Source organism: Xyrauchen texanus, chromosome 29 (genome assembly GCF_025860055.1).
Source record: "Xyrauchen texanus isolate HMW12.3.18 chromosome 29, RBS_HiC_50CHRs, whole genome shotgun sequence".
In the NCBI taxonomy this organism is placed as follows: Eukaryota; Metazoa; Chordata; class Actinopteri; order Cypriniformes; family Catostomidae; genus Xyrauchen; species Xyrauchen texanus.
In genome coordinates this window covers 14,486,663-14,509,161 of record NC_068304.1, presented here as the reverse complement: position 1 = coordinate 14,509,161, position 22,499 = coordinate 14,486,663, and the positions used below count along the sequence as shown (strand labels likewise).

General features: G+C 37.7%; 1 pseudogene; it reads left to right on the top strand.

Moving 5' to 3' along the window:
• The first annotated feature begins 2,035 nt into the window (after positions 1–2,035).
• Positions 2,036–22,499, top strand: part of LOC127623003 (nuclear pore complex protein Nup205-like) — a 42,482-nt pseudogene continuing 22,018 nt past the window's right edge.

Sequence of the window (22,499 nt, the reverse complement as noted above, 5' to 3'; positions counted from 1 at the left end):
CCATCGGTTCCTATCTGGATCTTTCTATAGTTCTCGAAACTATGAAAGCCCCCCCTTTCGAACCACTTCAATCCGTGGATTTGAAATACCTTTCACTCAAAACCGTTTTTCTGACTGCCCTGTCATCAGTCAAACGTGTGTGAGACCTTCACGCGCTATCTGTCAGCGCTGCGTGTCTTGAGTTTGGACCAAGTGACTCCAAGGTCATTTTAAAGCCTAGACACGGCTATGTTCCCAAGGTGATCGGTACTCCTTTCAGAGCACAGGTCATTTCCCTATCGGCGCTGCCAGCACCCGATAGCGAACGCGACGCCAATCTCCTTTGCCCGGTCAGAGCACTGAGATTGTATACTGCGCGCTCCGCTGCTTTCAGACGCTCTGAGCAGCTTTTCGTTTCGTTCGGAGGGCGCACCAAAGGGCTCGCCGCCTCGAAACAGACACTATCTAGATGGATAGTGGACGCTATTGCTGCTGCATACGCGTCAAAAGACCTGCCATGCCTGTTGGGCATTAGGGCTCACTCCACTAGAGGCATGGCATCCTCGTGGGCATGGTCCAGCGGGATTTCCATTCATGACATATGTGTGGCAGCGGGATGGACTTCCCCCTCCACCTTTGTCAGATTTTACAATATGGAAGTGCCCGCTCTGCAGGCAAAACTACTAGCGGTTTAATACGCTACAGCTCCCCTGGTGAGCTGCACTGATGGGACACATTCCACACAGACCGGCACCGCCGCTCTGTCGTTCCCTTCCCACTATGTGCTTATGTATTACACAATCAATGACCCGCATTCTTGCCGGCCAAATATTATTTCCCCACTCATAAGGGCTCCCCCGGGTCCCCCCTTAATTCCCTGGGGCTCATACAGTGGATGCTTGGCGCGCACGGCGTTGACAATGGGTTCCCGTAGCGTAAGCTAGCTTACGCAATACGAGAGAACCTCTCGTAAGAGAACGTATCGGTTACCTAACGTAACCTCGGTTCTCTCTAGATGAGGGAACGAGTATTGCGTAGCCGGACGTGCTCGCGCCACGAGCGACTTTTCGCTTCAGTCAATGAAAACCAGGGTTCCAGCCTACGAACTACGCTTATATGCACTCTAGTCACGCCCATTTTGGCGGGCTTTGATGCAGTGAGCGCGCGGACGCCTCTCATTGGATGCGAGTTCGCCCAAGCTCGTCTATAGGCTGCAGCAGTTGCCGCAGAGCAACCTATGAGCTCGCTAGCTAGCCCGCTCAAGGTCTGCAGCTGCCACACTGCGTTGACAATGGATACAAAAATTAAGGATAATTTTTTGGCTACAATATCTCAGAAAAGATGAATCTTTCCCGTAGCGTAAGCTAGCTTACGCAATACTCGTTCCCTCATCTAGAGAGAACCGAGGTTACGTTAGGTAACCGATACGTTTTCTATGGGAAGAAAATGCTTAACGTGTAATTAAACGCGTTGCGTTCATATTTTGGACTCATCTTACTTTTTTATACATAGTATGGTTTATTAATATGATGTGTACTGAGTTTGGTCTTTTAATATCACTGTCTTAGTGCAGTAAGCCACGTTAAGCGTTTTAGAATGTCCCACTTATGGCGCGGAAAACCCCAGCCACTGAAAAGCACCGAGAGGCACAGAGTGTTACCGACGAAAAGCAATGAAACTTTCACCAAAATGCAGCTAAAAGCACTTCAAATCCGTTGAAGTGGCGTATATGCGCGCTGACACAGCTTGTGAGGTCGATATCGCGCTGCTCTTGTAAGCTGCACTTAACAGCGCAATATATCACTTAGGTAAAACAACCTATCTCAACCAGGCGAGAAAGCGAATGAGGCAGAGTGCTGAGCGGCTGTGGTTTATAACCCCCAGGGCCCAGCATACGTTATGTGACTTTGTTGGTATATTCTCTCGACCTATCTGCTGGCGCTGCGATAATCCAGTAGTGTTTATACTGCCTCTGGCGGTCAGTAGGAATGAAACAGAACCGAAAGTTTTACTTTAAACCCGGCAAAATTTCGGGCAGTCCAGTCACGCTTCAGTCATGGCGGCGCAGATGGCGGTAAATTCAGCTATATATGTTGCATTTTATATCTGTAGTTCTCTTTTCCACTCATACCCAGCAAACATGCCAGTGCGGGCCCACTGTGGGTAAGTGTGGGTTTTCTGTGGGACAGTGTGGGCAAGGGCAAACCCTTTGGGGCCCCATGTGGGCATTCTGTGGGCAAGCCCACAGTGGGCTTGCCCACAGAAAACCCACACAGGCCCCCAGTGGGTTAGTCCATGCGGGGCCCATAGTCGTTTTGCCCATTTGGGCCCACATGAGGATTTACTGTGGGCAACCCACAGTGGGCTTGCCTACAGAAAACCCACACAGGCCCCCAGTGGGTTAGTCCATGCGGGGGCCCATAGTCGTTTTGCCCATTTGGGCCCACATGAGGATTTACTGTGGGCAACCCACAGTGGGTTTGCCCACAGAAAACCCACACGGCCCCCAGTGGGTTAGCCCATTAGGGGCCCATAGCAGTTTTGCCCATTTGGACCCACATGAGGATTTACTGTGGGCAACCCACATTTAGCATATAGTTAAAAATAGTTACATTTTTTGTTAAAAAATTGTTAAAAAGTTAAATATTTTATGTGGGTCTTTTTTAATTGGTTGCCAGATTTTGTCACAAACCCAACTAATCTCATATGGTATAGCCTACAATTTTTTTGGGTGGGAGATATAGTCCCATCCAATGATCATTAAGCTGTAAAATAGATAAAATCAATTCATGATATTTTTTTTATTATTATTATTTTACTAAAATAAATGTTATTGTATCTGTTGTTATTAAAATATACAATTATAAACTCAATTATGCTCAAGAAACATTTCAGTTGTGCTGCTTAACATTTTTGTGGAACAATGATGTGGTAAGATTAAAAAAGACAGATATTAATATTTTTATTCATCAAGGATGCATTCAATTGAACAAAAGTGACAGAAGACATTTATGAAGTTACAAAAGATTTCTATTCAATAAATGCTTTAATAAAATTAATAAATGCTGTTTATTAAACTGAAAAAAGTATACATTTCTACAAAAATGTTAAGCAGCAAAAACAGTTTTCAACATTGATCAATTGTAATAATATTTTACAATTTTTACTTTACTGTTTGATGAAATAAATGCAGCCTTGGTGAGCACAAGACTTCTTATAAAATCTTAACTTCATACATGTTTAGTAAAACTTATGTTAGGTAATTGACTTCTTTGTCACAGGACAAAAATAGCCTTGACTGCTGTCATGAATGGGCCTACATATGTAGTATGAGAACTTAATATTAAAAGCCTAGTTTATGGGAGACAAAGAAGCAAATACAATTTACAAATACAAGTGTGTGGGGGGGCACCACCACCACCACCACCACCACCACCACGAGTTTACCATTTAAAGAATTAACATGGATTATGGCAGTTAAAAAAACACTAGACACTTGCAGGCTGGATAATTTAAATACATTCATTTAATTTTTTTTATTATTTTTCCTTGCGCCAGGTAGACATAAAAGGTAGGATATATATATATATATATATATATATATATATATATATATATATATATATATATATATATATATATATATATATAAAATACATTAATATTGTAATATTATAATAAATTTATTTTTTAAAAATGATAAAAATATACTTTACAACTTTACACCTCGCGTGCAAGGCCCGCGAAAGAACCTGGAAGCCGGTATAAAAGCTCTGATCAACGGCAATCAAGTGCACAGCACGTCGACGACTCCATCTGTGGACATCCTGACTGTACTGAAGACATCCTGAAGAAAGAGGTTTCCTGAGGTAAAATACTTTTTAAACTATTGTATTCAAATAACTTAAAACTTATAACTCCAATACAAATATCAATGACAATTTTAAGAAAACGTATATCAATGAAAAAAGGACACAGGCGGTCTGAGGGAATTTGTTTTTCTTAGGCTATTGCAGTTTCAAACACATTAATAATAATAATATAACCCGTCTTCATATTTTATATAAAACCCAATTAATTATCAATTGACGGACTACCTTTTACCAACTCTAATGTTCACGTAAACGGGTTTTGCTACCGTCTACACCGTCAATAACCGTTAATGTCGTTATATCTGTGTGACGTCATTTGGGCATTTGCGCTAATGGAGAATATCTGGTCAAATTGAAAATATCATATTTCCAAATTTCACTAAATTAAATGTCAGTCATTTTTAAATACCAAGGAGTTGTTTTCATGGTGAAACCTCCAAACATTTATTGCGGTCAAGCCAGCCGCCACTTCGAAATGAGCGGCCGCACCTATATTTCGTGGTGCGCGTATACACTGGTTATTGCGGTATGACCGTCAGAACTAAAACAGGTTAAATTCCTGCTAAGGCAATTTCACATGCATTCATTTATTCTGTCTGTCTGTCTGTCAGAAAGACAGAACGAAAGAAAGAAAGATTTTAGCACACCTCACAACCTGTCACTGCATGATATATTGAATTCCAAAATAAGAGCCCCCCCAAAACTCATATATTACCTTTTTTGTCCATACATTCAGAAAATCATAAAAATAAAAGTCCTAGCTTCCACAGACCAATTTCACCTCAGGTGGGGAGGACACCTTCTCAAGGTGTGAACTACAATGTTTCAGGACATTCTGATGTTGTATTCCAAAATAAGAGCCCCCCAAATCTCGAATATTAGATGTTTTGTTTACACATTCAGAAAATCATAAAAATAAAAGTCCTAGCTTCCACAGACCAATTTCACCTCAGGTGGGGAGGACACCTTCTCAAGGTGTCAACTACATGTTTCAGGACATTCTGATGTTGTCTTCCAAAATAAGAGCCCCCAAAACTCGAATATTAGATGTTTTGTTTAATAGTTCCAAAATAACGCCACAGCCAAACGGTTGCGCGCCTGCGTCTCCAGACAATAGAGTGGTGCGAAGAGTTTGAATTTGAACGATTCAGTGAGTCACTCCTTAACACACATATTTGGTATTTAACACCTCTTTAAAAGCCTGCTAAATTAATAAATGCATTTAAATAAATAAAGTTTTGTACTTTTTCACTACAGTTTCAGTATAGCTGTACTGTGAATATACTAATGTGTTACTGCTTTAATTTAGGCAAGTATCTGGCAACAGTTGGGGGTACAAGCCCAACCTCCAACACCAGACGTATTCTGGTCTGCATGCTGACCACCTCACTTGCCCAGCAACTGTGCTGGGAGGGCTCTGGCCAGAAGATGGCCTTTGGGCAGATGTTGGTCTGCAAAGCAGTTATAGGTACAGTATATAATGTTTATATGTGATAAGCCCGTATAACAGGAATAAAAATTAATAAATGGGAAGGAAAAATCAGTAGTCAGGTGTAAATGTACAGTAAATGAACAATGTTTGATCTGTCTCCATGTTTCCTGTAGCCAGTAATCCTCGTCAAAGTGCAAAGGAGGTTGAAATGGCGTAACAGTACTTGAACAACCCTTATTTTGTTTTTAACATTTGTATTTCAATTGATCCTTTCTCACTTAGATGCTGTGACAAAAAGCAGCCAAGCCACTGCATGCGAGGTGGAAGCGTCCATAAAAACGTGGCTCCGTAATACAAGGGACAGAGATGGGGGAAGGCAAGGAAGGGCCAGAACTGCAGTGAGGGAAATACCTACTGAGGGGATTGGTTTTTAATTTACTTTCATATGTGTTTTAAATATTCTGTGGTTCTGTTTTTGTGTGTTTATTGCTGTTTTAAACTGCTCTATTGCTTTTTTTATTGCTGGTTAAAAATAAATCTCAATGTATTATTATTAATTATAATTATTATTAATGTCTGTAAATAAATTATTTAAAAAAAAAACATGACCCTCGATTTATTGCTGCTACCTTTAACAAGTGCAATTGTTCTGTATATAGTAAAGTACCCACACTCCGTGTGCTCAAACTTTGCACCTACACCCACAGTGTGCCCACATCCAGCCCACATGAGGGCCCACTCTAATTTGGGCTGTCCCACTAGGGCCCCACCTGGACCCCATAGTGTGGGGCCCACGCGTGCCCCACATTTCACACCGGTATTGGGCCCACAATAGGCTGCCCACATGGGCCCCTAAGGGGTTTGCTGTGGGCCCACAACTGGCCCCAATGGGGGCCCACTCTACTTACTGTGGGCCTGCCCACAGTCAGCCCACACTTTGGGGTGTACCACTGGGGCCCCACCTGGGTCCCATAGTGTGGTGCCCACACGTGCCCCGCATTTCGCGCCGGTATCTGGGCCCACAGTGGGCTGCCCGCAATGGCCCCAAACGGGCCCCAATGGAGCATGTTTGCTGGGTATGTGGGCTCTGGAATTGCCTTTTCTAGTCTAACTGGTTTCGTTCGCTTTTCCCAGTATTCTGTTTTCTAACTGGAAAGTTTAATAAATCTTTAATAAATTTAGACATGCTGTCTGTTTGTTTTCAGGAAGGTTTTTATTAATTAAAAGTTGATTGGTTTCGCCTAATTCAGTATAGGCTGCTGACAAAAGTATGTTATTTAAACCGAAGTAAAGCTACAGAATTTAATAATATACTTGATCACCTCGTCATGTTAACACATTCATTATTAATAATAACAGTGTGTGTGGTCATAGGCATTAAACTACTACATTATGTATTATGATATACATTATTATTAATAGGTGTTCAGTCATTGCAAAACAAGCATCTATCTTATCTGTGCTGTGGACTGTTCATTTGATCTCAGCTCATAGCCAAAACACATTAAATTGAACTATGCACTGAATTGATTTCATTTGGTAATATATTAATTGGAGTAAGGCATATTATCAAGGTAATTCAACAACGTTGCACTAAAGAATTATATATATATATATATATATATATATATATATATATATATATATATATATATCTGATAATTTGCTTGTTTTTGTTACAAATTGAACAGCACCAATTACCACTGTTACCAATCACTATTACAGATAATACAGTATGAGCAGCCCACCAACATTACCACCACCACCTACACAAATTCCATTGACAGAGTGTGTACCGGTATATTAGAAAGACGAAGAAAAAAAATCTGGATTTTGTAGCTATTTTGTTTAAAATGTGTTTGCGGGAGCCAGTCTGTGGGGGCCACTGAAGGAGCTCTGGGAAGCTGTGGAGGGAGCGATATGGAGACGTCAGCCAGAGAGTGTTCATCTGTTAGATCTGCAGTTGAAAAAACACAAGCCCTACTTCCTTTCCCTTTTCAATAATCCAGTAGGTTATCCATTCTATAGGTTCAAAACACTGAAACATCAGTTGTGCATGCTGACATGAGCTTAAATAGGAAATAAACTTTGGAAAATGTGGTTGAAACATGCTTTTGTAACCCATAAAGTTATGCATGACTTCTTGTAAAAACAGTCATTTTAAATTTTGCGAAACAGCCAAAGAATGTGGAACAGAGGGAGAAGGTTTGGAAAGCCAGCACAGAAGGCATTGCTATACAAGGTCAGCAGGGAGCTCGACTTCTTCCTGCACAACTCATCGCCGAATCCTTCATCCTTAGTGATCTGGGAGAACTAGCTGCCCTAGAACTGCTTCTGGCAGGTGTACACACATTCTGAACATTAAGTTCTGTTGATAGGAGCTGTACATTGTCAAGTCATTGAAGATGTTTTGTACTAATGTACTCTTTATGTCTATCTTAAGGAGAGCACCAACAGCCTCATTTCCCTGGGCTGACTCGAGGTCTGGTAGCTGTGTTTCTCTACTGGGACGGCAAGTGTTGTGTGGCCAACTCACTTCTTTCGCTCATTCAGTCTAGACATGGGAAGACTTTCACCCTTGACTTGAGGTTAGAGGAAACCACCATAGATTACCTCAACAAGATCTAGTCCTCCCTCCAATGCTTGGTTTTTACCCATTTAGGATATATTTTTTCCCAGTACTTTAATTGCTGGGGCAACCCTCTGCAGCTCTCAAGATAATGGGATTTTGAGCCCACAACCTTTGTTGCAGACATCATTAAATGGGTGTACAAAATTCACTTTTAGCAGATACGCTTATTTAAAATATTAAATCTTGGGAAAATGTACCAAAAATATTAATTACTTTTTTTTAGGACCTTCTTATGTAGGACCAAAATAGACTTTTTCTCATTCATGTTTTTATCCTAGGTTTGTTTTTAATTTGAGAGTTTTGTTTCGTTACAATTGTTTCTATTGTTGTGTTCTTTCCCCCTGCAGTCCTGAATTGGTGAATCTGACCACCCGATTCACAGATGAACTGATGGCTCAAGGATTGACGAAGCAAATCCTGAACTTGATATCAGCCTGACTTGTGAGTTTGGGCGACTTCAGAAGGAGCGAGGTCTTGGCAATGAGAAGCACAGGAAAGATGTGATACCAGCATTACAGCTAGGCTTCCCTGCAGGTTGATAATAACATACACAAAGTACCGGTATGCAAAATGTTAATTTTCACATTTTTTCATATGTTACAGATATCTGACATAATCAAAGAGTGCAGACAGTCATTGGCAGAATGTTTGTTTGCATGGACGTGCCAGTCAGCTCTAAGCAAAGATGACACCCTGGCATTCATTGGTTACTTGGAGACAGTGACAGCCGAAGCTGACGGCTCATTGGATAGCGTCAACCTTGCTTTAGTCATGGCATTGCTTTATTGCCTAGATTGTAGTTTCCTGGAGCAAGGAACAGAGGATAAAGAAGGTATTAATGCTTTATTACAACTCTTTGGTATTTATGACCCCATTTAAGATGCGTCTCGTGTGATCCAATCACATGTTGGCTGGCAAGACACATCGTTGTTTACACCCGGTTGCTTAATTCCGTCTTCTGTAACTACTTATGATCAGATTTGGAGTGGAGGGAATCTGTTTCATGATGACATGCATCAATCATTCTGTGAGTGTGTCCCTGCATGATAATAAATAGCAAAAAAGTCCTATTATTTTTATGTTCATACAAATATTTACACATGTTAAGTTTGCTGAAAATAAAAGCAGTTGAAAGTGAGAGGATGTTTTTTTTTTTGCTGAGTTTAAAATATAACTGAATATTTCCTTAGTTATTGGATGTTTTAAAATTGTAAAAGTTTAAAGGAATAGTTTAAATAAAAAAAAATTCTGTTATTATTTACTCACCCACATACATTATTAATTGACAATTTTTGTGTGTGCTTTAGACTTGCTCCAGGCTTTGCCTTTACTGACAGAGAAGCAGTTTGTGTCAGCAGTGCACAGTCGGCTGGTGGAGGGTCAAGGTTGGACACTGCCGGGACTGCAGGCAGTGGTGCAACTGGCTTGGGCTCTGTCTCTGAGGACACTTTCGCATCTCCCACAGGGCGCTGGTACCTACACACCTTACATGGATGTGGAAGTATTTGGAAGAAATGTCATTGCATTAGATATCAAAATATCATAGCAAGTTGAATTTTTTTTAAAGAACACTTCAAGTAAAACATTTGACAAAACGTAATTGATAAAAAGAATTTATATTCTGTTCAATATGAAGATAAGAAATATTTGAACACTTTCTTTCGTCAGACATTAATGGAACATGTCCTTCATTAATAAGGGGAACTAACTTCATAGTCTTTTCATTGTCCTTTTTTTTACTGTTCAGCTCTAGTGGAGTACACAGAGGCAGATGAAGCTCTGGGTGTCCTCACAGAGGGCATCCTGGGTAATGATGGCTTCAGTCAAGAGGAATTCTACACTCGCCAACTGCATTCTCTCATTACTGATTTAATTGCTCTTATGCCCATGAAGGCAAGCGGATGTCGATTATGCAGAGAATCATGAATTTATTCACATAGTCAGTTCTTATTTTCAAGTATGACCATACATGTTGTGTGTTAATGAAGATTTTGAATAAAGAGTGTTCTTTGCAGGTAAAGCAGTTGCGTAAACGTGCCGACGAAGATGCTCGACTGGTCCACATGGCTTTGCAGATGGGCAGCGAGCCGCCATCTTCTCTACACAAAGACCTGGATCACCTCATGAACCTTGTGAGTCTTACTTTAAATTTAGCACTTACTACGGACACATACACTACTGAGTTCTTCATAAAAATTATACAATTTGTTATAGCTCTCTACAGCCATGAAATTACTTACTTTCACCATTGCTACCATTGCGGAATTACAATGCAGAAATATATTTTATTCACCGTATTTATTAGTAATATAGCACAAACGGGACTTTAAAAAAATTCTGAATGCTGCAGAATTCAGTGTTGAATGCTTTCTTTTATGTGTGTGCTTATGTGTCTGGTTCTAGATCAGAGAGTTTTACAGTAAAGATCCATTTGGACTAGAGATGGCCCTGGAGTTCTGGTGCCCTTCTGAGTCTCTTCAGCACACCTCACTCACAGGATCTTTTCTTGGAGTAGCTCTTCAGCGACCCCCTCACAAACAGGTGTCAGAGAAAACCTAACACCTACTAGCGGCAGTGCTGTGCGTTGAAATTTATAGACTATATGTTTAGGGGTGGCATAGGTAAAGATAGAATTTGGTTAATGGAAGGTTGCAGATTTGAACCCAGAAGGTGTGATCCAACAATCATAATTTCTTTGGAAACATTTACGGCCTTCATTTATGAATATATGTTTGTTTGTTTGTTTGTTTGTGTTTGTTACATCAGGTGGTTCTCTCAAAGTTTGTACGTCAGATGGGTGATCTTCTCCCTGCTAGTCTGTACATCCCTTATTTACGCATGCTGAGAGGACTTGCTAATGGTCCTCAGTGCTCACACTACTGCTTCAGTCTTCTCAAAACCAGTGGAGCTCCACATGATAACCACATCTTTAGAGCATACAAGAAAATACTGATATATGAGTTCTGTGTGAACAGCTCCTAAAAGTTTGTTTCTTTGGGCTGTTTCAGGAGAGAACCGTCAGGGGGGGCAGTGTTGTGTCTTGGGAGCACTTTTTCAACTCTCTCATGCTCTACCATGAGAACCTGAGGCGGGACATGCCCAGTGTCAACAGTACTCAGTACCGCCCCCTGCCCATCAGAGACATCACTCAGAGAGAGCTGGAGGGCCTCACAGCATTTTTGCAGCTGATCACCACTATAATCACATGGGTATTACATATACATACAGTTATTGATTACAGAATGCTATGACTACAAGTGTTTCAAAATTACAGCACAGGCTGCTACAGTTAACACATTAATGACATGTAGGAATGGGTCAAAATATCGACTTTCCAATTTATTTCAATTAAATAAATCTGAATTGTGTTGTTAATATCCAACATAACTGTTTTAATCTACAGTGCATTCAGAAAGTTTTCAAAATGCTTTAAATTATAATTTTTCAAACATCAATCTACACTTCTTACCCCATAATGACAAAGCAAAAAACTGAGTTTTGATAATTTAGCAAATTTATTCAAAAGAAAAAAACTGAAATATCACATTGACATAAGTATTCAGACCTTTTGTTATGACACTTGAAATTTATCTCAGGTGCATCCCATTTCTGGGATCATCTTTGAGATGTTTCTACACTTTGTTGGAGTCCACTTGTGACAAATTCAATTGATTGGACATGAATTGGAAAGGAATGCACCTGTCTATTTAAGGTCTCACAGCTGATAATGCATATCAGAGCAAAAACCAAGCCATGAGGTTAAAGGAACTGCCCGCAGAGCTCAGAGACAGGATTGTGTCGAGGCACAGATCTGGGGAAGGTTACAAAGAATTGGGCTGCATTGTAGTTTCCCAAGAGCACAGTGGTCTCCATAATTCTTAAATGGAAGAAGTTTGGAACAACCAGGACTCTTCCTAGAGCTGGCCGCCCGGCAAAACTGAGCAATCGGGGGAGAAGGTCCTTGGTAAGAGAGGTGGCCAAGAACCCGATGGTCACTCTGGAGATCATGTGTGGAAATTAGAGAAACTTGCAGAAGAACAACAATCATTGCAACACTCCAATGATCTGGGCTTTATGGCAGAGTGGACAGATGGAAGCATCTCCTCATTGCTAGTAGGGTTGCAGCGGTATACCGGTTTCACGGTACAATTGCTACAGTGCGTTTTTTGATGAGAAATCTTTGAAGTAGTTTTTCAAATTGTAATAGTAATTTTTCATATTATTAATTTCCTGACTATATATATTGTGATCAGTTGAATGCCACTTTGGTGAATAAAAATAACATTTTCTTTAAGTGCAAAAATAAGTGCAAAATCTGCATATTATTCCAAACTTTTGGCACCAGTGTATGTCAATGTGATATTTCAGTTTTTTCTTTATCATTATGGGGTATGGAGTGTAGATTGATGTGAAAAAAAAAAACGTAAAGCATTGCATAAGGCTGCAACATAACAAAATGTGAAAAAATTAAGTACTAAATACTTTCTGAATGCACTATATGCCTTTTTCAGTTGATGTGTGAAGATTGATGTGCGATCAAAATGTAATGAAAAATCTGTGCCAATACCCAGGCCTAGTCACATAATTTAATTATCATATATATATTATTGCTCTAGCTGCAGTTTTTAAACTATTCAAGGTTTATGAGTGTTCACTCTTGTTCTTATGCTTTTCAGAGTGAGAATGCATGACTGGCTCTTTGGCAGCACCCTCAGTGGACACCTGTTGTGGTGATGTTGGGTTTACTGCAGTGTAGTGTTCAACCTGTTCTGAAAGCTCAGATCCTGCACGCTCTTGCTGCCTTCAGCAAATCACCCGAGATAGCTGCCTCCCTCTGGCAGTCTCTGGAGTACACTCAGGTACTAAAAAACCCAGTCTGTAGAGACAAAGTAACCTATGCTGGAAGGAAGAATTGAATTGACCACATTTACATGTTTTAGTAGGAGTCAGATATTTTGAAACTGAGATGGGCAAACTGTTTTGGTAATACAATTTCTGTAGTTTTTTTTAGGGCTGTTACTATCGATTAGTTTGGTAATCGAGTAATCTAACAATTTTTCTTTCAAAGAGATTGGCTTCTCTAGGCGTGCCCAACTTTTTTAAATGCAAGATCTACTTTTTTCTTTAACTAGTTCAATACGATCTGCCCATTTTAGTTTAGAACTCAAATATGTGAAAACAGGCCATGGAAATAAAATATTTTATCTTTTCAGGAACAATGTCTACCCACCCATCTATATTTTATAGAGATATAAAAGTCATTTTATTTGTTTGTTGTTGTTTTTAATGCTCTAATACTTGAATGCATTCAGAATACAATATTCACAGTATTCACATGATAATTTTTTTTCACTCTTTTAAGTTAAGGTGCAGCCATTGTGGGCATTGTTGTGCCTGTACTACATGCAGATCGCAAAAGCTTGTCGCTTGGCACGCACCGTGTAAAATGCTCTTAAGCATCTGTACATTCAGTTCCTTACTGAGTAAAAACGTAATTATTTCACATTATTTCCCCTTCAGGCAAGACAAAATGTTATATTGTGTCTGTAGGGCACTATATGCGCAGCTATGACTTTAACAACAGACTCCCGTTTAGCTTTGACAGAATAAAGACAAACCTGCGGTTTTATTCAGTAAATAAAAGTTCTCTGGATTCCCACATTGAGGTTTAACTTTAATAATGGCCATGAACTATAAAATATTAATTGGAATTGGGTGATTATATTGTAAATAATCATCTAATTTACATAGAGAAAGATGGCAGTACATTCAAATGGTAATTCATTTACACAGAACAGAACTCAAACAATAATTTGCAGAAAGTAATCTTCTTAGGCCATCTGGATTCAGTCAGATTTATTGAACAGAATGTGTTTGTGCATCCATAATGCGGGTGTAATTTGAATCAAGTTCGACTGACTTTTTGTGACATTATTTTATGTTGCTTCATACAAGCCTATATTGCAAAACGATTGTGTTGATAAATAGGTTTAAATTGCATTCCAATGTGTTTTTTGTTTTTTGAGTTCAGCGTGTCCCATGCGGCGATAAAGGGCTCAACTTCTCTCGTGCATCTGGACACACAGAAGTGCAGTCACATGCAGATTAGTTTACCTGGAAAACTGAAAACTGGATGTCATCTTTTCAAGTACTGTTGCTTTGCTTAAGTGATGTTTTTTAGGTCCTGCATAGTTTTTCAAATGTAAAGTGAAGCGCTGTCAGACAGCTGACACCTCTTGTTGTATGTGTTTGCACCCTTGTCTGTGGACTGCATCACTTCCGCCATATTTGAGATTTGTCTATTCAGCAATTTTGTAATCCAGGTATTAATCGAGTAGTCAAATTAATCGAGTAATCGTGACAGTTTTCTTTACAGTTATTTCCATTTTTTTAAGTTAAGTGGACATCATTGGTGTTGGTTAGGGATATGTCAATAAATCAAGGGCCGCAACAACTAATCGATAAAATAGATTATTATCGATAATGGACATCATTGACAACAGATTTCATTATCTAGTAGTTGGATATATGCCTTGAGTACGGAGAAGCTCCATCAGTGACGTCACTTTACAGCTCAGTGAAAATGTGTTGCATGATGAAACTCGTTTGAAAAACAACGGAGACAAGTTGAAGCGGAAAAAACAACAAAAAGTTGTCCAGCACACGAGAGCACTTTTATAAACACTTCAAATAAGATCATATTAAGCATAGAGTTTAATGTGGAGCGGTTGATGCGTCAGGTGCATTGACGTAGTGATTGTGCCGTTTGATAAGCTTGAGAATTGTTTCTCACATGACTTGCATTTCAGTGCAGTTTTCTGTTTTAGAATGTATACTTATTATGAATTCAAAATCAGGCACATATTTCCGAGCATTATCCTTGTTTTTACCTCATGCTTGTCTCTGTTAAACTTAACCGAGCATGTGAGCGCACATCCACGTCAATCAAACTGTTTGCAATGGAGAAAGGGTGCGCAATCACTTTGATTAAACTAGTGCAACATCATACCGTGCTTTCAGTTTCAGTTATGTATCTAACATAATTATGGAAATTTCAGCTGGGCAGAATTATTAATATTTCTATTCTGGTGTCATCATTGCCCTCTGCTGGACTGATGTTTTGTCCCACTCCATCCCTGATGGATCATTTTACTCTTTAAAGGTGCATTCAGTAACTTGTGTTTTACACATTAACAAATTAATTGTTTTTGTGAAGAGTGATCTGAATGTTGTACACTCACATGAGATGAAGACTATACTCATAATAGTTTTCTGTAAAAAGTGTTTTGATTATATATGGTGCGGGTCACCCCTTCAACTTGAGTTAACATCGGTACGGCATACAAAGGATGTAAAGATTTGATGACGGATAAAAACATGAGTAGTTGCTTCTTTTTTTGTTGGACAGGTAAGGAATTATTAATTGTTTAGATCAATAAAATAGTATCAGTGGAATTGACAGAAAACTCATAAGTTTCCATCAAACTTTTAAAAATTATTTGTGTAGTCAACATATGTTAGTAATGGACAGTTTTAAGCGGTGTTTACAAACGTAACTGGAAAGCAACATGTCATTTGATTTTCTGTGTTACCACAGCTATGGTAACATCAACATCCACCTATATGAAACGGCATTCATCTTCATTCGTTTAGTAGCTTGGCACAGTGATTGTTGATGATTTTGAGTAAACCATGATGTTGGTTTGCTTGGAAAAAAAATGAGTTCTTCAAATACAGTATTCATGGACATGCTAAATTTGATCATCAAAAACAGTTCTAATCTTTCCTTTACCATGACATTCTGTATCGCTAGATAATTTAGGTTTATTTTATGCTAAGCAGATCTCTACTAAAGGTAATAACTGTCTTTAGAAATAACCTGAAACATAGAGTCTATGTTTATATTCTGAATATAATATAATATTCTGTCCTTAATATTCTGTCCAAAGTCTTTTCACTTGAATTCTGATGTTTGTTTTTAGGCAAAGCAATTATATTACAGTAGTAATAAATAACTTTAGAAATTACCTCAAACTTCGAGATTTTCCAGATGCAAATGATAATCCAAAGCTGCAGCAGAGACAATCAATCTCATCCATGTCGATTGATGGCAGTACAGCATCTAACACCACTGTCATATCGGTACTTAAAGAACACTAAGAAAAGCAATGATAACACTAGCTAGAGAATTACTGAATACCCTGTAATGAACAGTCCTTTTTGTTCTACAAAGTTGTATAAGTAATGAAAGGAACTGTTTTGCTTATGTACTGAAAATAATAATAATAAGAAGAAATTCAAATGTAACTTATCATGATTCAGGCTTTGTTCAAAGTTTTGTGAGAGTATAAAATAATGAATTCAGTAATATAAATCGAACAAAATCCTTACGCCCTTCACCATTTCTGGTTTTTAAAAAACCTGATTTTAATCAAATACCGGAAATAAAACTTATTTTTAATCTGATTAATCGAAGAAATAATTGAAGACTAATTGATTATCGAACTAATCGTTAGTTGCAGTCCTAGATAAATAGAATTCTGATACATCACCAACCAAAAAAATGACTAACCATATTGAGTCAAAACTCTGTATTTCAAAATTTGAAACATTGTTTTCCGTCCATGTGATCATAAATGAAATGACCTGTCAAACATCATTATCTCTCTATAGATTGATTTTTACCACTACTGCACTTTTTTCTACACCGTTTACAGGGTTTGCACAAGGTCCTTGAAATTTAGCAACTGGAAAAATCACCTTGTTTTGTTGAAAAGTGCTTGAGATTAAAACAACATTTCTTCCATGTAATATGTGTCCAAAGATGATACACTCCACTTTTGGAATATGGTGTCTTTTTATATCCTTTCTGTTCTCTACAGTCAGATATAAAAGTAAAAAAGAGATATTATTTTAATCACACAATGAACAGATGCGATAGAAAAACTAGACTTCTCTCTCATTAATTAACCAGACCACTGAGATGCAGCGTTCCTTTACGTTTAATTTTAGTGCTTGTTATTAGGGCTGAAACGATTAGTCAACATTATCGGCAACGTCGACAATACCAAATTGTAGACAAAAATGTTAATTGTCGAATAGTCGTTTGATTTAATTTAACACAACATGAGATCTTTTGAAACGCTAATGATGACGCGGGAGAGCAGCACTTCAGCTCGCACTTGATTGAGGAGAGGAAGAAAGAACAGCTCGCAGTCCAGACTCACTCCAGACTTTCCAAACAGATTAAGCTGATGTAGATCGCAGAGTATTATAATACAAAAATGCAAAATAAGTAAATACAGAAGCAGTGTCATCGTGAAATAAAGCGGAGCCGTACCTGGTGTTCCGTTTGAGCAAAACTTGCCTGTCAGAGTGTCTAAAAAGGAAACACCGTGCCGTTATATACTGTAATTAATGCATCCTTTATTAAAGTTCAAATAATAAGGAAGCGGGCTGTAAATATGCACAAACTCTGAAACTGTCATTTGTCTGTGCGGTCTGAGCCGCTTGTATGAGTCGGGTGAAAAACAGCGAGTTTCAAACTTCTCGCGCTTGCTGCAGCTAGATTTTGTTTATAGTGATTGCTCGCGACGTAGTGAATTATAATATGAGTGTCACGGTGTGAATATTATAAAGAAGAAAGAGTTTGTTTTATGAGAGTTAAAGATGGATCGAAATCAAGTGAACAAAAAGGTGAGAAGGTGTAGTCTTGTCCCATTAATGTACATTTTTTTTTAATTATTTGTCTTTTTTGGTTTGTTTTCTAATATAAATATCTAAAACTCTTTATGTACATTTACTTTAGCAGCTATACTGCAGAAGAAAAAATTGTTATCAGAGAATTTTGAATATAATATTTCATTAACTGTAATATTTAAATATTTTAAAATATCGAAAAGTCCTTAAAACAAGATAAATTCACCTGAGAAGCAACATTTAAGATAATTATACTTTCTTTAAGAGCATATATGTTGAATATGAGTATATGTTTTTCTTTACTGCACTGGCAGAAGTATGAACAAGTGAAAGAAATACACTTATATTTAAGATACAAGTCTAAATATCTTATATGTTGCGAAAACAAGACAAAAACATTTGATAATAATAGGATTTTTTGCAGTGAAATTTTTAATCAATTAAACAATAAAAATCCAAGTAGTTTCCACCCTTTAATTCAGTGAATGTCATTTAGAGGTATTTTTAAAAGATGATTTTGTCCTCTTTATTGTTAGTAAGCACGTTAAATACAGGTTCTGTTCAATTCTGTTGCTTGTTCTGCACCTGATCAGCCTGAATGTAGTCCACTATTTTTGAAGGCTTATTTGTTTGTGATATTTTCTTATAGAGATATGCATAAGAAAAACTCTCGCATTTATATTTTGTATTAAAGAACTTTATTTTGATGAGAAATTATAATGTGAATTTTGCTCAAACATTTTTCAAAATATGAACACAAGTTTCTGTCATACTTTGTCCTTTAATTGTTATTATGTCAAATCAAGATTATATTGATCGGTGAACCTCATGCTGTATATCGGTCCGAATCGTGAGAGAATCATATTGTCCCATCCCTAGTGTTTGATCGTTATGTTATGTTTAACATTTTCAGATCCTGCAGACAGTGAAAGCTTCTGGCCAGAGACAGCAGCAGCTATTGAGGTGAGCTGTCACTTGTTTATTATACAGTAAACAGTGTGTATATTAATACCAGAGCTGGGAACTCGAGTTACATGACTTGACTAGAGTCTGACTCGAGTCGCAAATTTAAGGACTTGTGACGTGCTTGACTAAATGAAGAAAATGACTTGATTTTGATTCGAGACTTGACTTGGCCTGCATGACTTATTATCAATAACTTATTATAAACAGTAATGAAATGTTTAAAAAAATATATTGCAACATCAATTAATTCATATGCAAAACATTTCAGCCCACCAGCACCACTGATCTGCATCTGCGCTCACAACATGCCAAAATGACAGATGATTGTCAAGTTCCCAAAATAATCTCCTTTGGATGTAAAGATTTCAAATTGGACCATGTGAATAAAAAAGTATGAAAATATGCAACATAAAAATATCTGATACAACCACCACAACCTCGAATTTCATCAGACATTTCAAAAACCACAAGGAAAGGTAAATAAATCATTTCATTATTTCATTATCCAGATAGATTAATATGTAAAATTACTGTTCAAATGTTTGAGGTTGTCAGTAAATAAAAATGATTCACGATTAATCTCATGTTTTGTAGTATGACTAGTTTGAAATGACCCGACATTGCCTCTAAATTTGTGTGCCTTTTCTAAACTTTCTCAACAGTCAACAATATGCCATAACCATTTGCTGGCAATATAAAAACATAACAGGCAGATTTGCAGTCAAAACATTTTATTTAAAACATGACAAGTATAAAATATACAGAATAATAATAATAATAATAAATGAAATCCAAGTGCTCTCATAGTGATTATGACTTAAGTCCTTAATCCAATACTTTTTTTACCATGTTATATTAATTTATCTCTGAAGGGAACCTTTATTCACTTGGGTGCCAATTTTAAAATTTTTGGTTGATTAATCTTTTCGAAAGAGCCATATCACAAACAAATAATTTACTATTTATATTTACTATTAATTACTATATAACCAATTTTTTCAATAAAATGACTACTCAAAATCAAACAAATATGCAAACATTAATAGGTAACATGTTGCAATATGGAATTGAGTACATGTGTTTGTGCAGATCTCCATAAAATTACTTCATTTTACAATTGTTCATAAAAAATATAACTTCACTTTTGGGCTGGGTCATATCTAAAAAATATTTTAATTTTAATAATTAAATTAACATGAAAAACTTGAACAAACGACATTTCTAAATTCAAATTTAACTTTAAACAAAACCAAAAAGGCAATTAAAATAACAAAGTGAGTAAAGAATCTTATATATATCCACCTCCCCAAATCCAAACATTTACCATCTCCAACGGCCCCATTTGCCATTACAACACCAGGTGAAAAATGAATAACCACATACAAATGAAGAAGACAATTATAAATGTAAAGACTATTATAATAATCATCATCATAAATAAGCCTAGTAAATTCCCTTGTGTTCCCAGAAAATGCTACCAAATGTGTGTTCTTATTGAATGTGTGTTGTATTGCGTTTGTTAATACAGTTAATGCTGCCTAAAGAAAATTAAATAGAACTCAATTTTAGCTTCAAGGTGAACTGACTCGACTTGCTTGATTTGTCTGCACTGCACTTGAGACTTGACTTGAGACTTGATAGTTAAGACTTGAGACTTGCTTGTGACTTGAACATGTGTGACTTATTTGAATATATCCAGTATGTGTATTATATTGTGGCATTATTTTTTTTCTCCTGTAGGTGGAGCTGAATGAGATTGAATCCAGTTGTGAGGAGTATCCACTGACAAGAGCTTTCTGTCATCTGATCAGTACTCTGATAGAGAGTGCTCTTCCTGTGAATCTTGGAGCAGGACTGCGTGCACCAGGATTTCAGCCTTACCTTGACTTCCTGCGTGACTGTGTTCCTTGCCTTCCCCACACGGGCCTACCGGCGCCCAGCAGAAAACGTTTGTTGCTTTCAATTGTTTTGTTTTTTTTTCTATATATTTTTTCCCCCTTCTAGTTTCTTCTAATTGGGGGTGTGGGATATGCATATTTACATATGGCCAAATTTATTGATTATCTGTTTTAGTAACAGTTTATAAGAGGTAATGCATCTATAAGTGCACCTTCTGTTCAATTTCATTGCGCTGTGTCTAGCTGTTTTTAATGCTGAAACGCATCCTTTGTGAATGGCCCCTAATGACTCTTTAATGGCTTCCTATCTAGTTTGTCCTGTTTCACTCCCTCTTTCTCTCTTTGTATAGTGGGAGGTAGCAGAGGCAGTGCTGGAGGTGTTTCATAAACTTCTAAAAGAATATGAGCCGCAGCCATCAGACTTTCTGAAGGAGATGGTGGAGCTGCAGGGAGAGCAGGTGCTGGCCCATAAGCCCCCAGGGCACAGCCTGATGTTCCACCTGCTGAATGACTCACCCACCCTTTCTCTCTGTCTCAGTCTGCTGGAGGAGGGCGCCCACAAGCTAGACACATACGCCTCCTTTCCTGGTTAGATTGAGAGCTGCTATTCGGCGGAACCTTTTATATCATATTACAGCTGCAAGGTTGTTGACAGTGGTTTAAATCGACCTCAATTATTAATCTATTTACAAAGATTATATTATACTTAAATATTATTATGTGGGACATTTTTGGATATTTAAATACTTTGTCCAATGCCAGTTTAATGCTGATACTTGTTGTACTTTCAACTTTGTGCATCCCAATCAGCCTGACATAGCAACATTTCAGCTTGCTGTTGTGTTTTTCTTGTTCTCAAATATGAATAGGAGAATTTTTAAATCAAAATATCCATCCATCCATCCATCCATCGTCAACCGCTTATCCTGTGTACAGGGTCGCGGGGGGCTGGAGCCTATCCCAGCTAACATTGGGCGAAAGGCAGGGGACACCCTGGATAGGTCGCCAGTAATCAAAATATCATGATATTTAAAATATATATATATATATATATATATATATATTTTATCCCATTTTATCCCAATTTGGAATGCCCAATTCCCACTACTTTAGTAGGTCCTCGTGTTGGTGCGGTTACTCACCTCAATACGGGTGGTGCAGGACAAGTCTCAGTTGTCTCCTCTTCTGAGACAGTCAATCCACGAACTCGCAACTCCAGGGGTGTTAATTAGCATCAATACTTGCTGAGCTACCCAGTCCCCCCTATCATGACATTTATGTTTGAGTTTAAATTTACTATCTATTAATCATTATATAATGTAATCATTTTATTGTTGTTAATTAAAGTTTTTATACATTGTTACCAATTTTCTACTCTATATTTAGGTTGTATAGGAACTCCTATACTATAGGGCCAGGAACACTTGACATTTTCCATTTAATGGATATTCAAACTAGTGGTAGACCAATATGGTTTTTTTTAAGGATGATGCCGATATCCAGAGAGCAGGGTGGCCGATAGGCTGATTCAATGCCGATATATTACACAATTTAATATAGTAAATAGCAAACATAAAATTGCTAAACATTTTTTATAAACTATTATTTAGCACTATATTTACTCAATTTCACACAAAACTAAAAAATGATATTGTATTTTAAATGGTAGCAGCTTCTTCTGATTTCTGTTTAGTCATCAAATTTTTGTAATTTATTTGCACATGAAGAAATTATTAATATATCAGGAAGAAGGAAATAACAGCACACACAGTAGTCCAGCAAACATGGATGGCATGTCCACGTTAGAAAACACATTTTCTCCAAAAATACAGAATCAAACCAATACATACAGTGCAATGCGAATAAGACATTTACTCATAGTGCATGTGAAGCACTTTACCTTGGGCTAGATCTGAAAACGCAGGCAGCTAACTTGCTACCTTGCTGCCTTATCAGTACATGGGTTAACTGACATCTGTTTTGAATGAATGGAACTCTTAAGGAAACTTGTGTGCTCGACG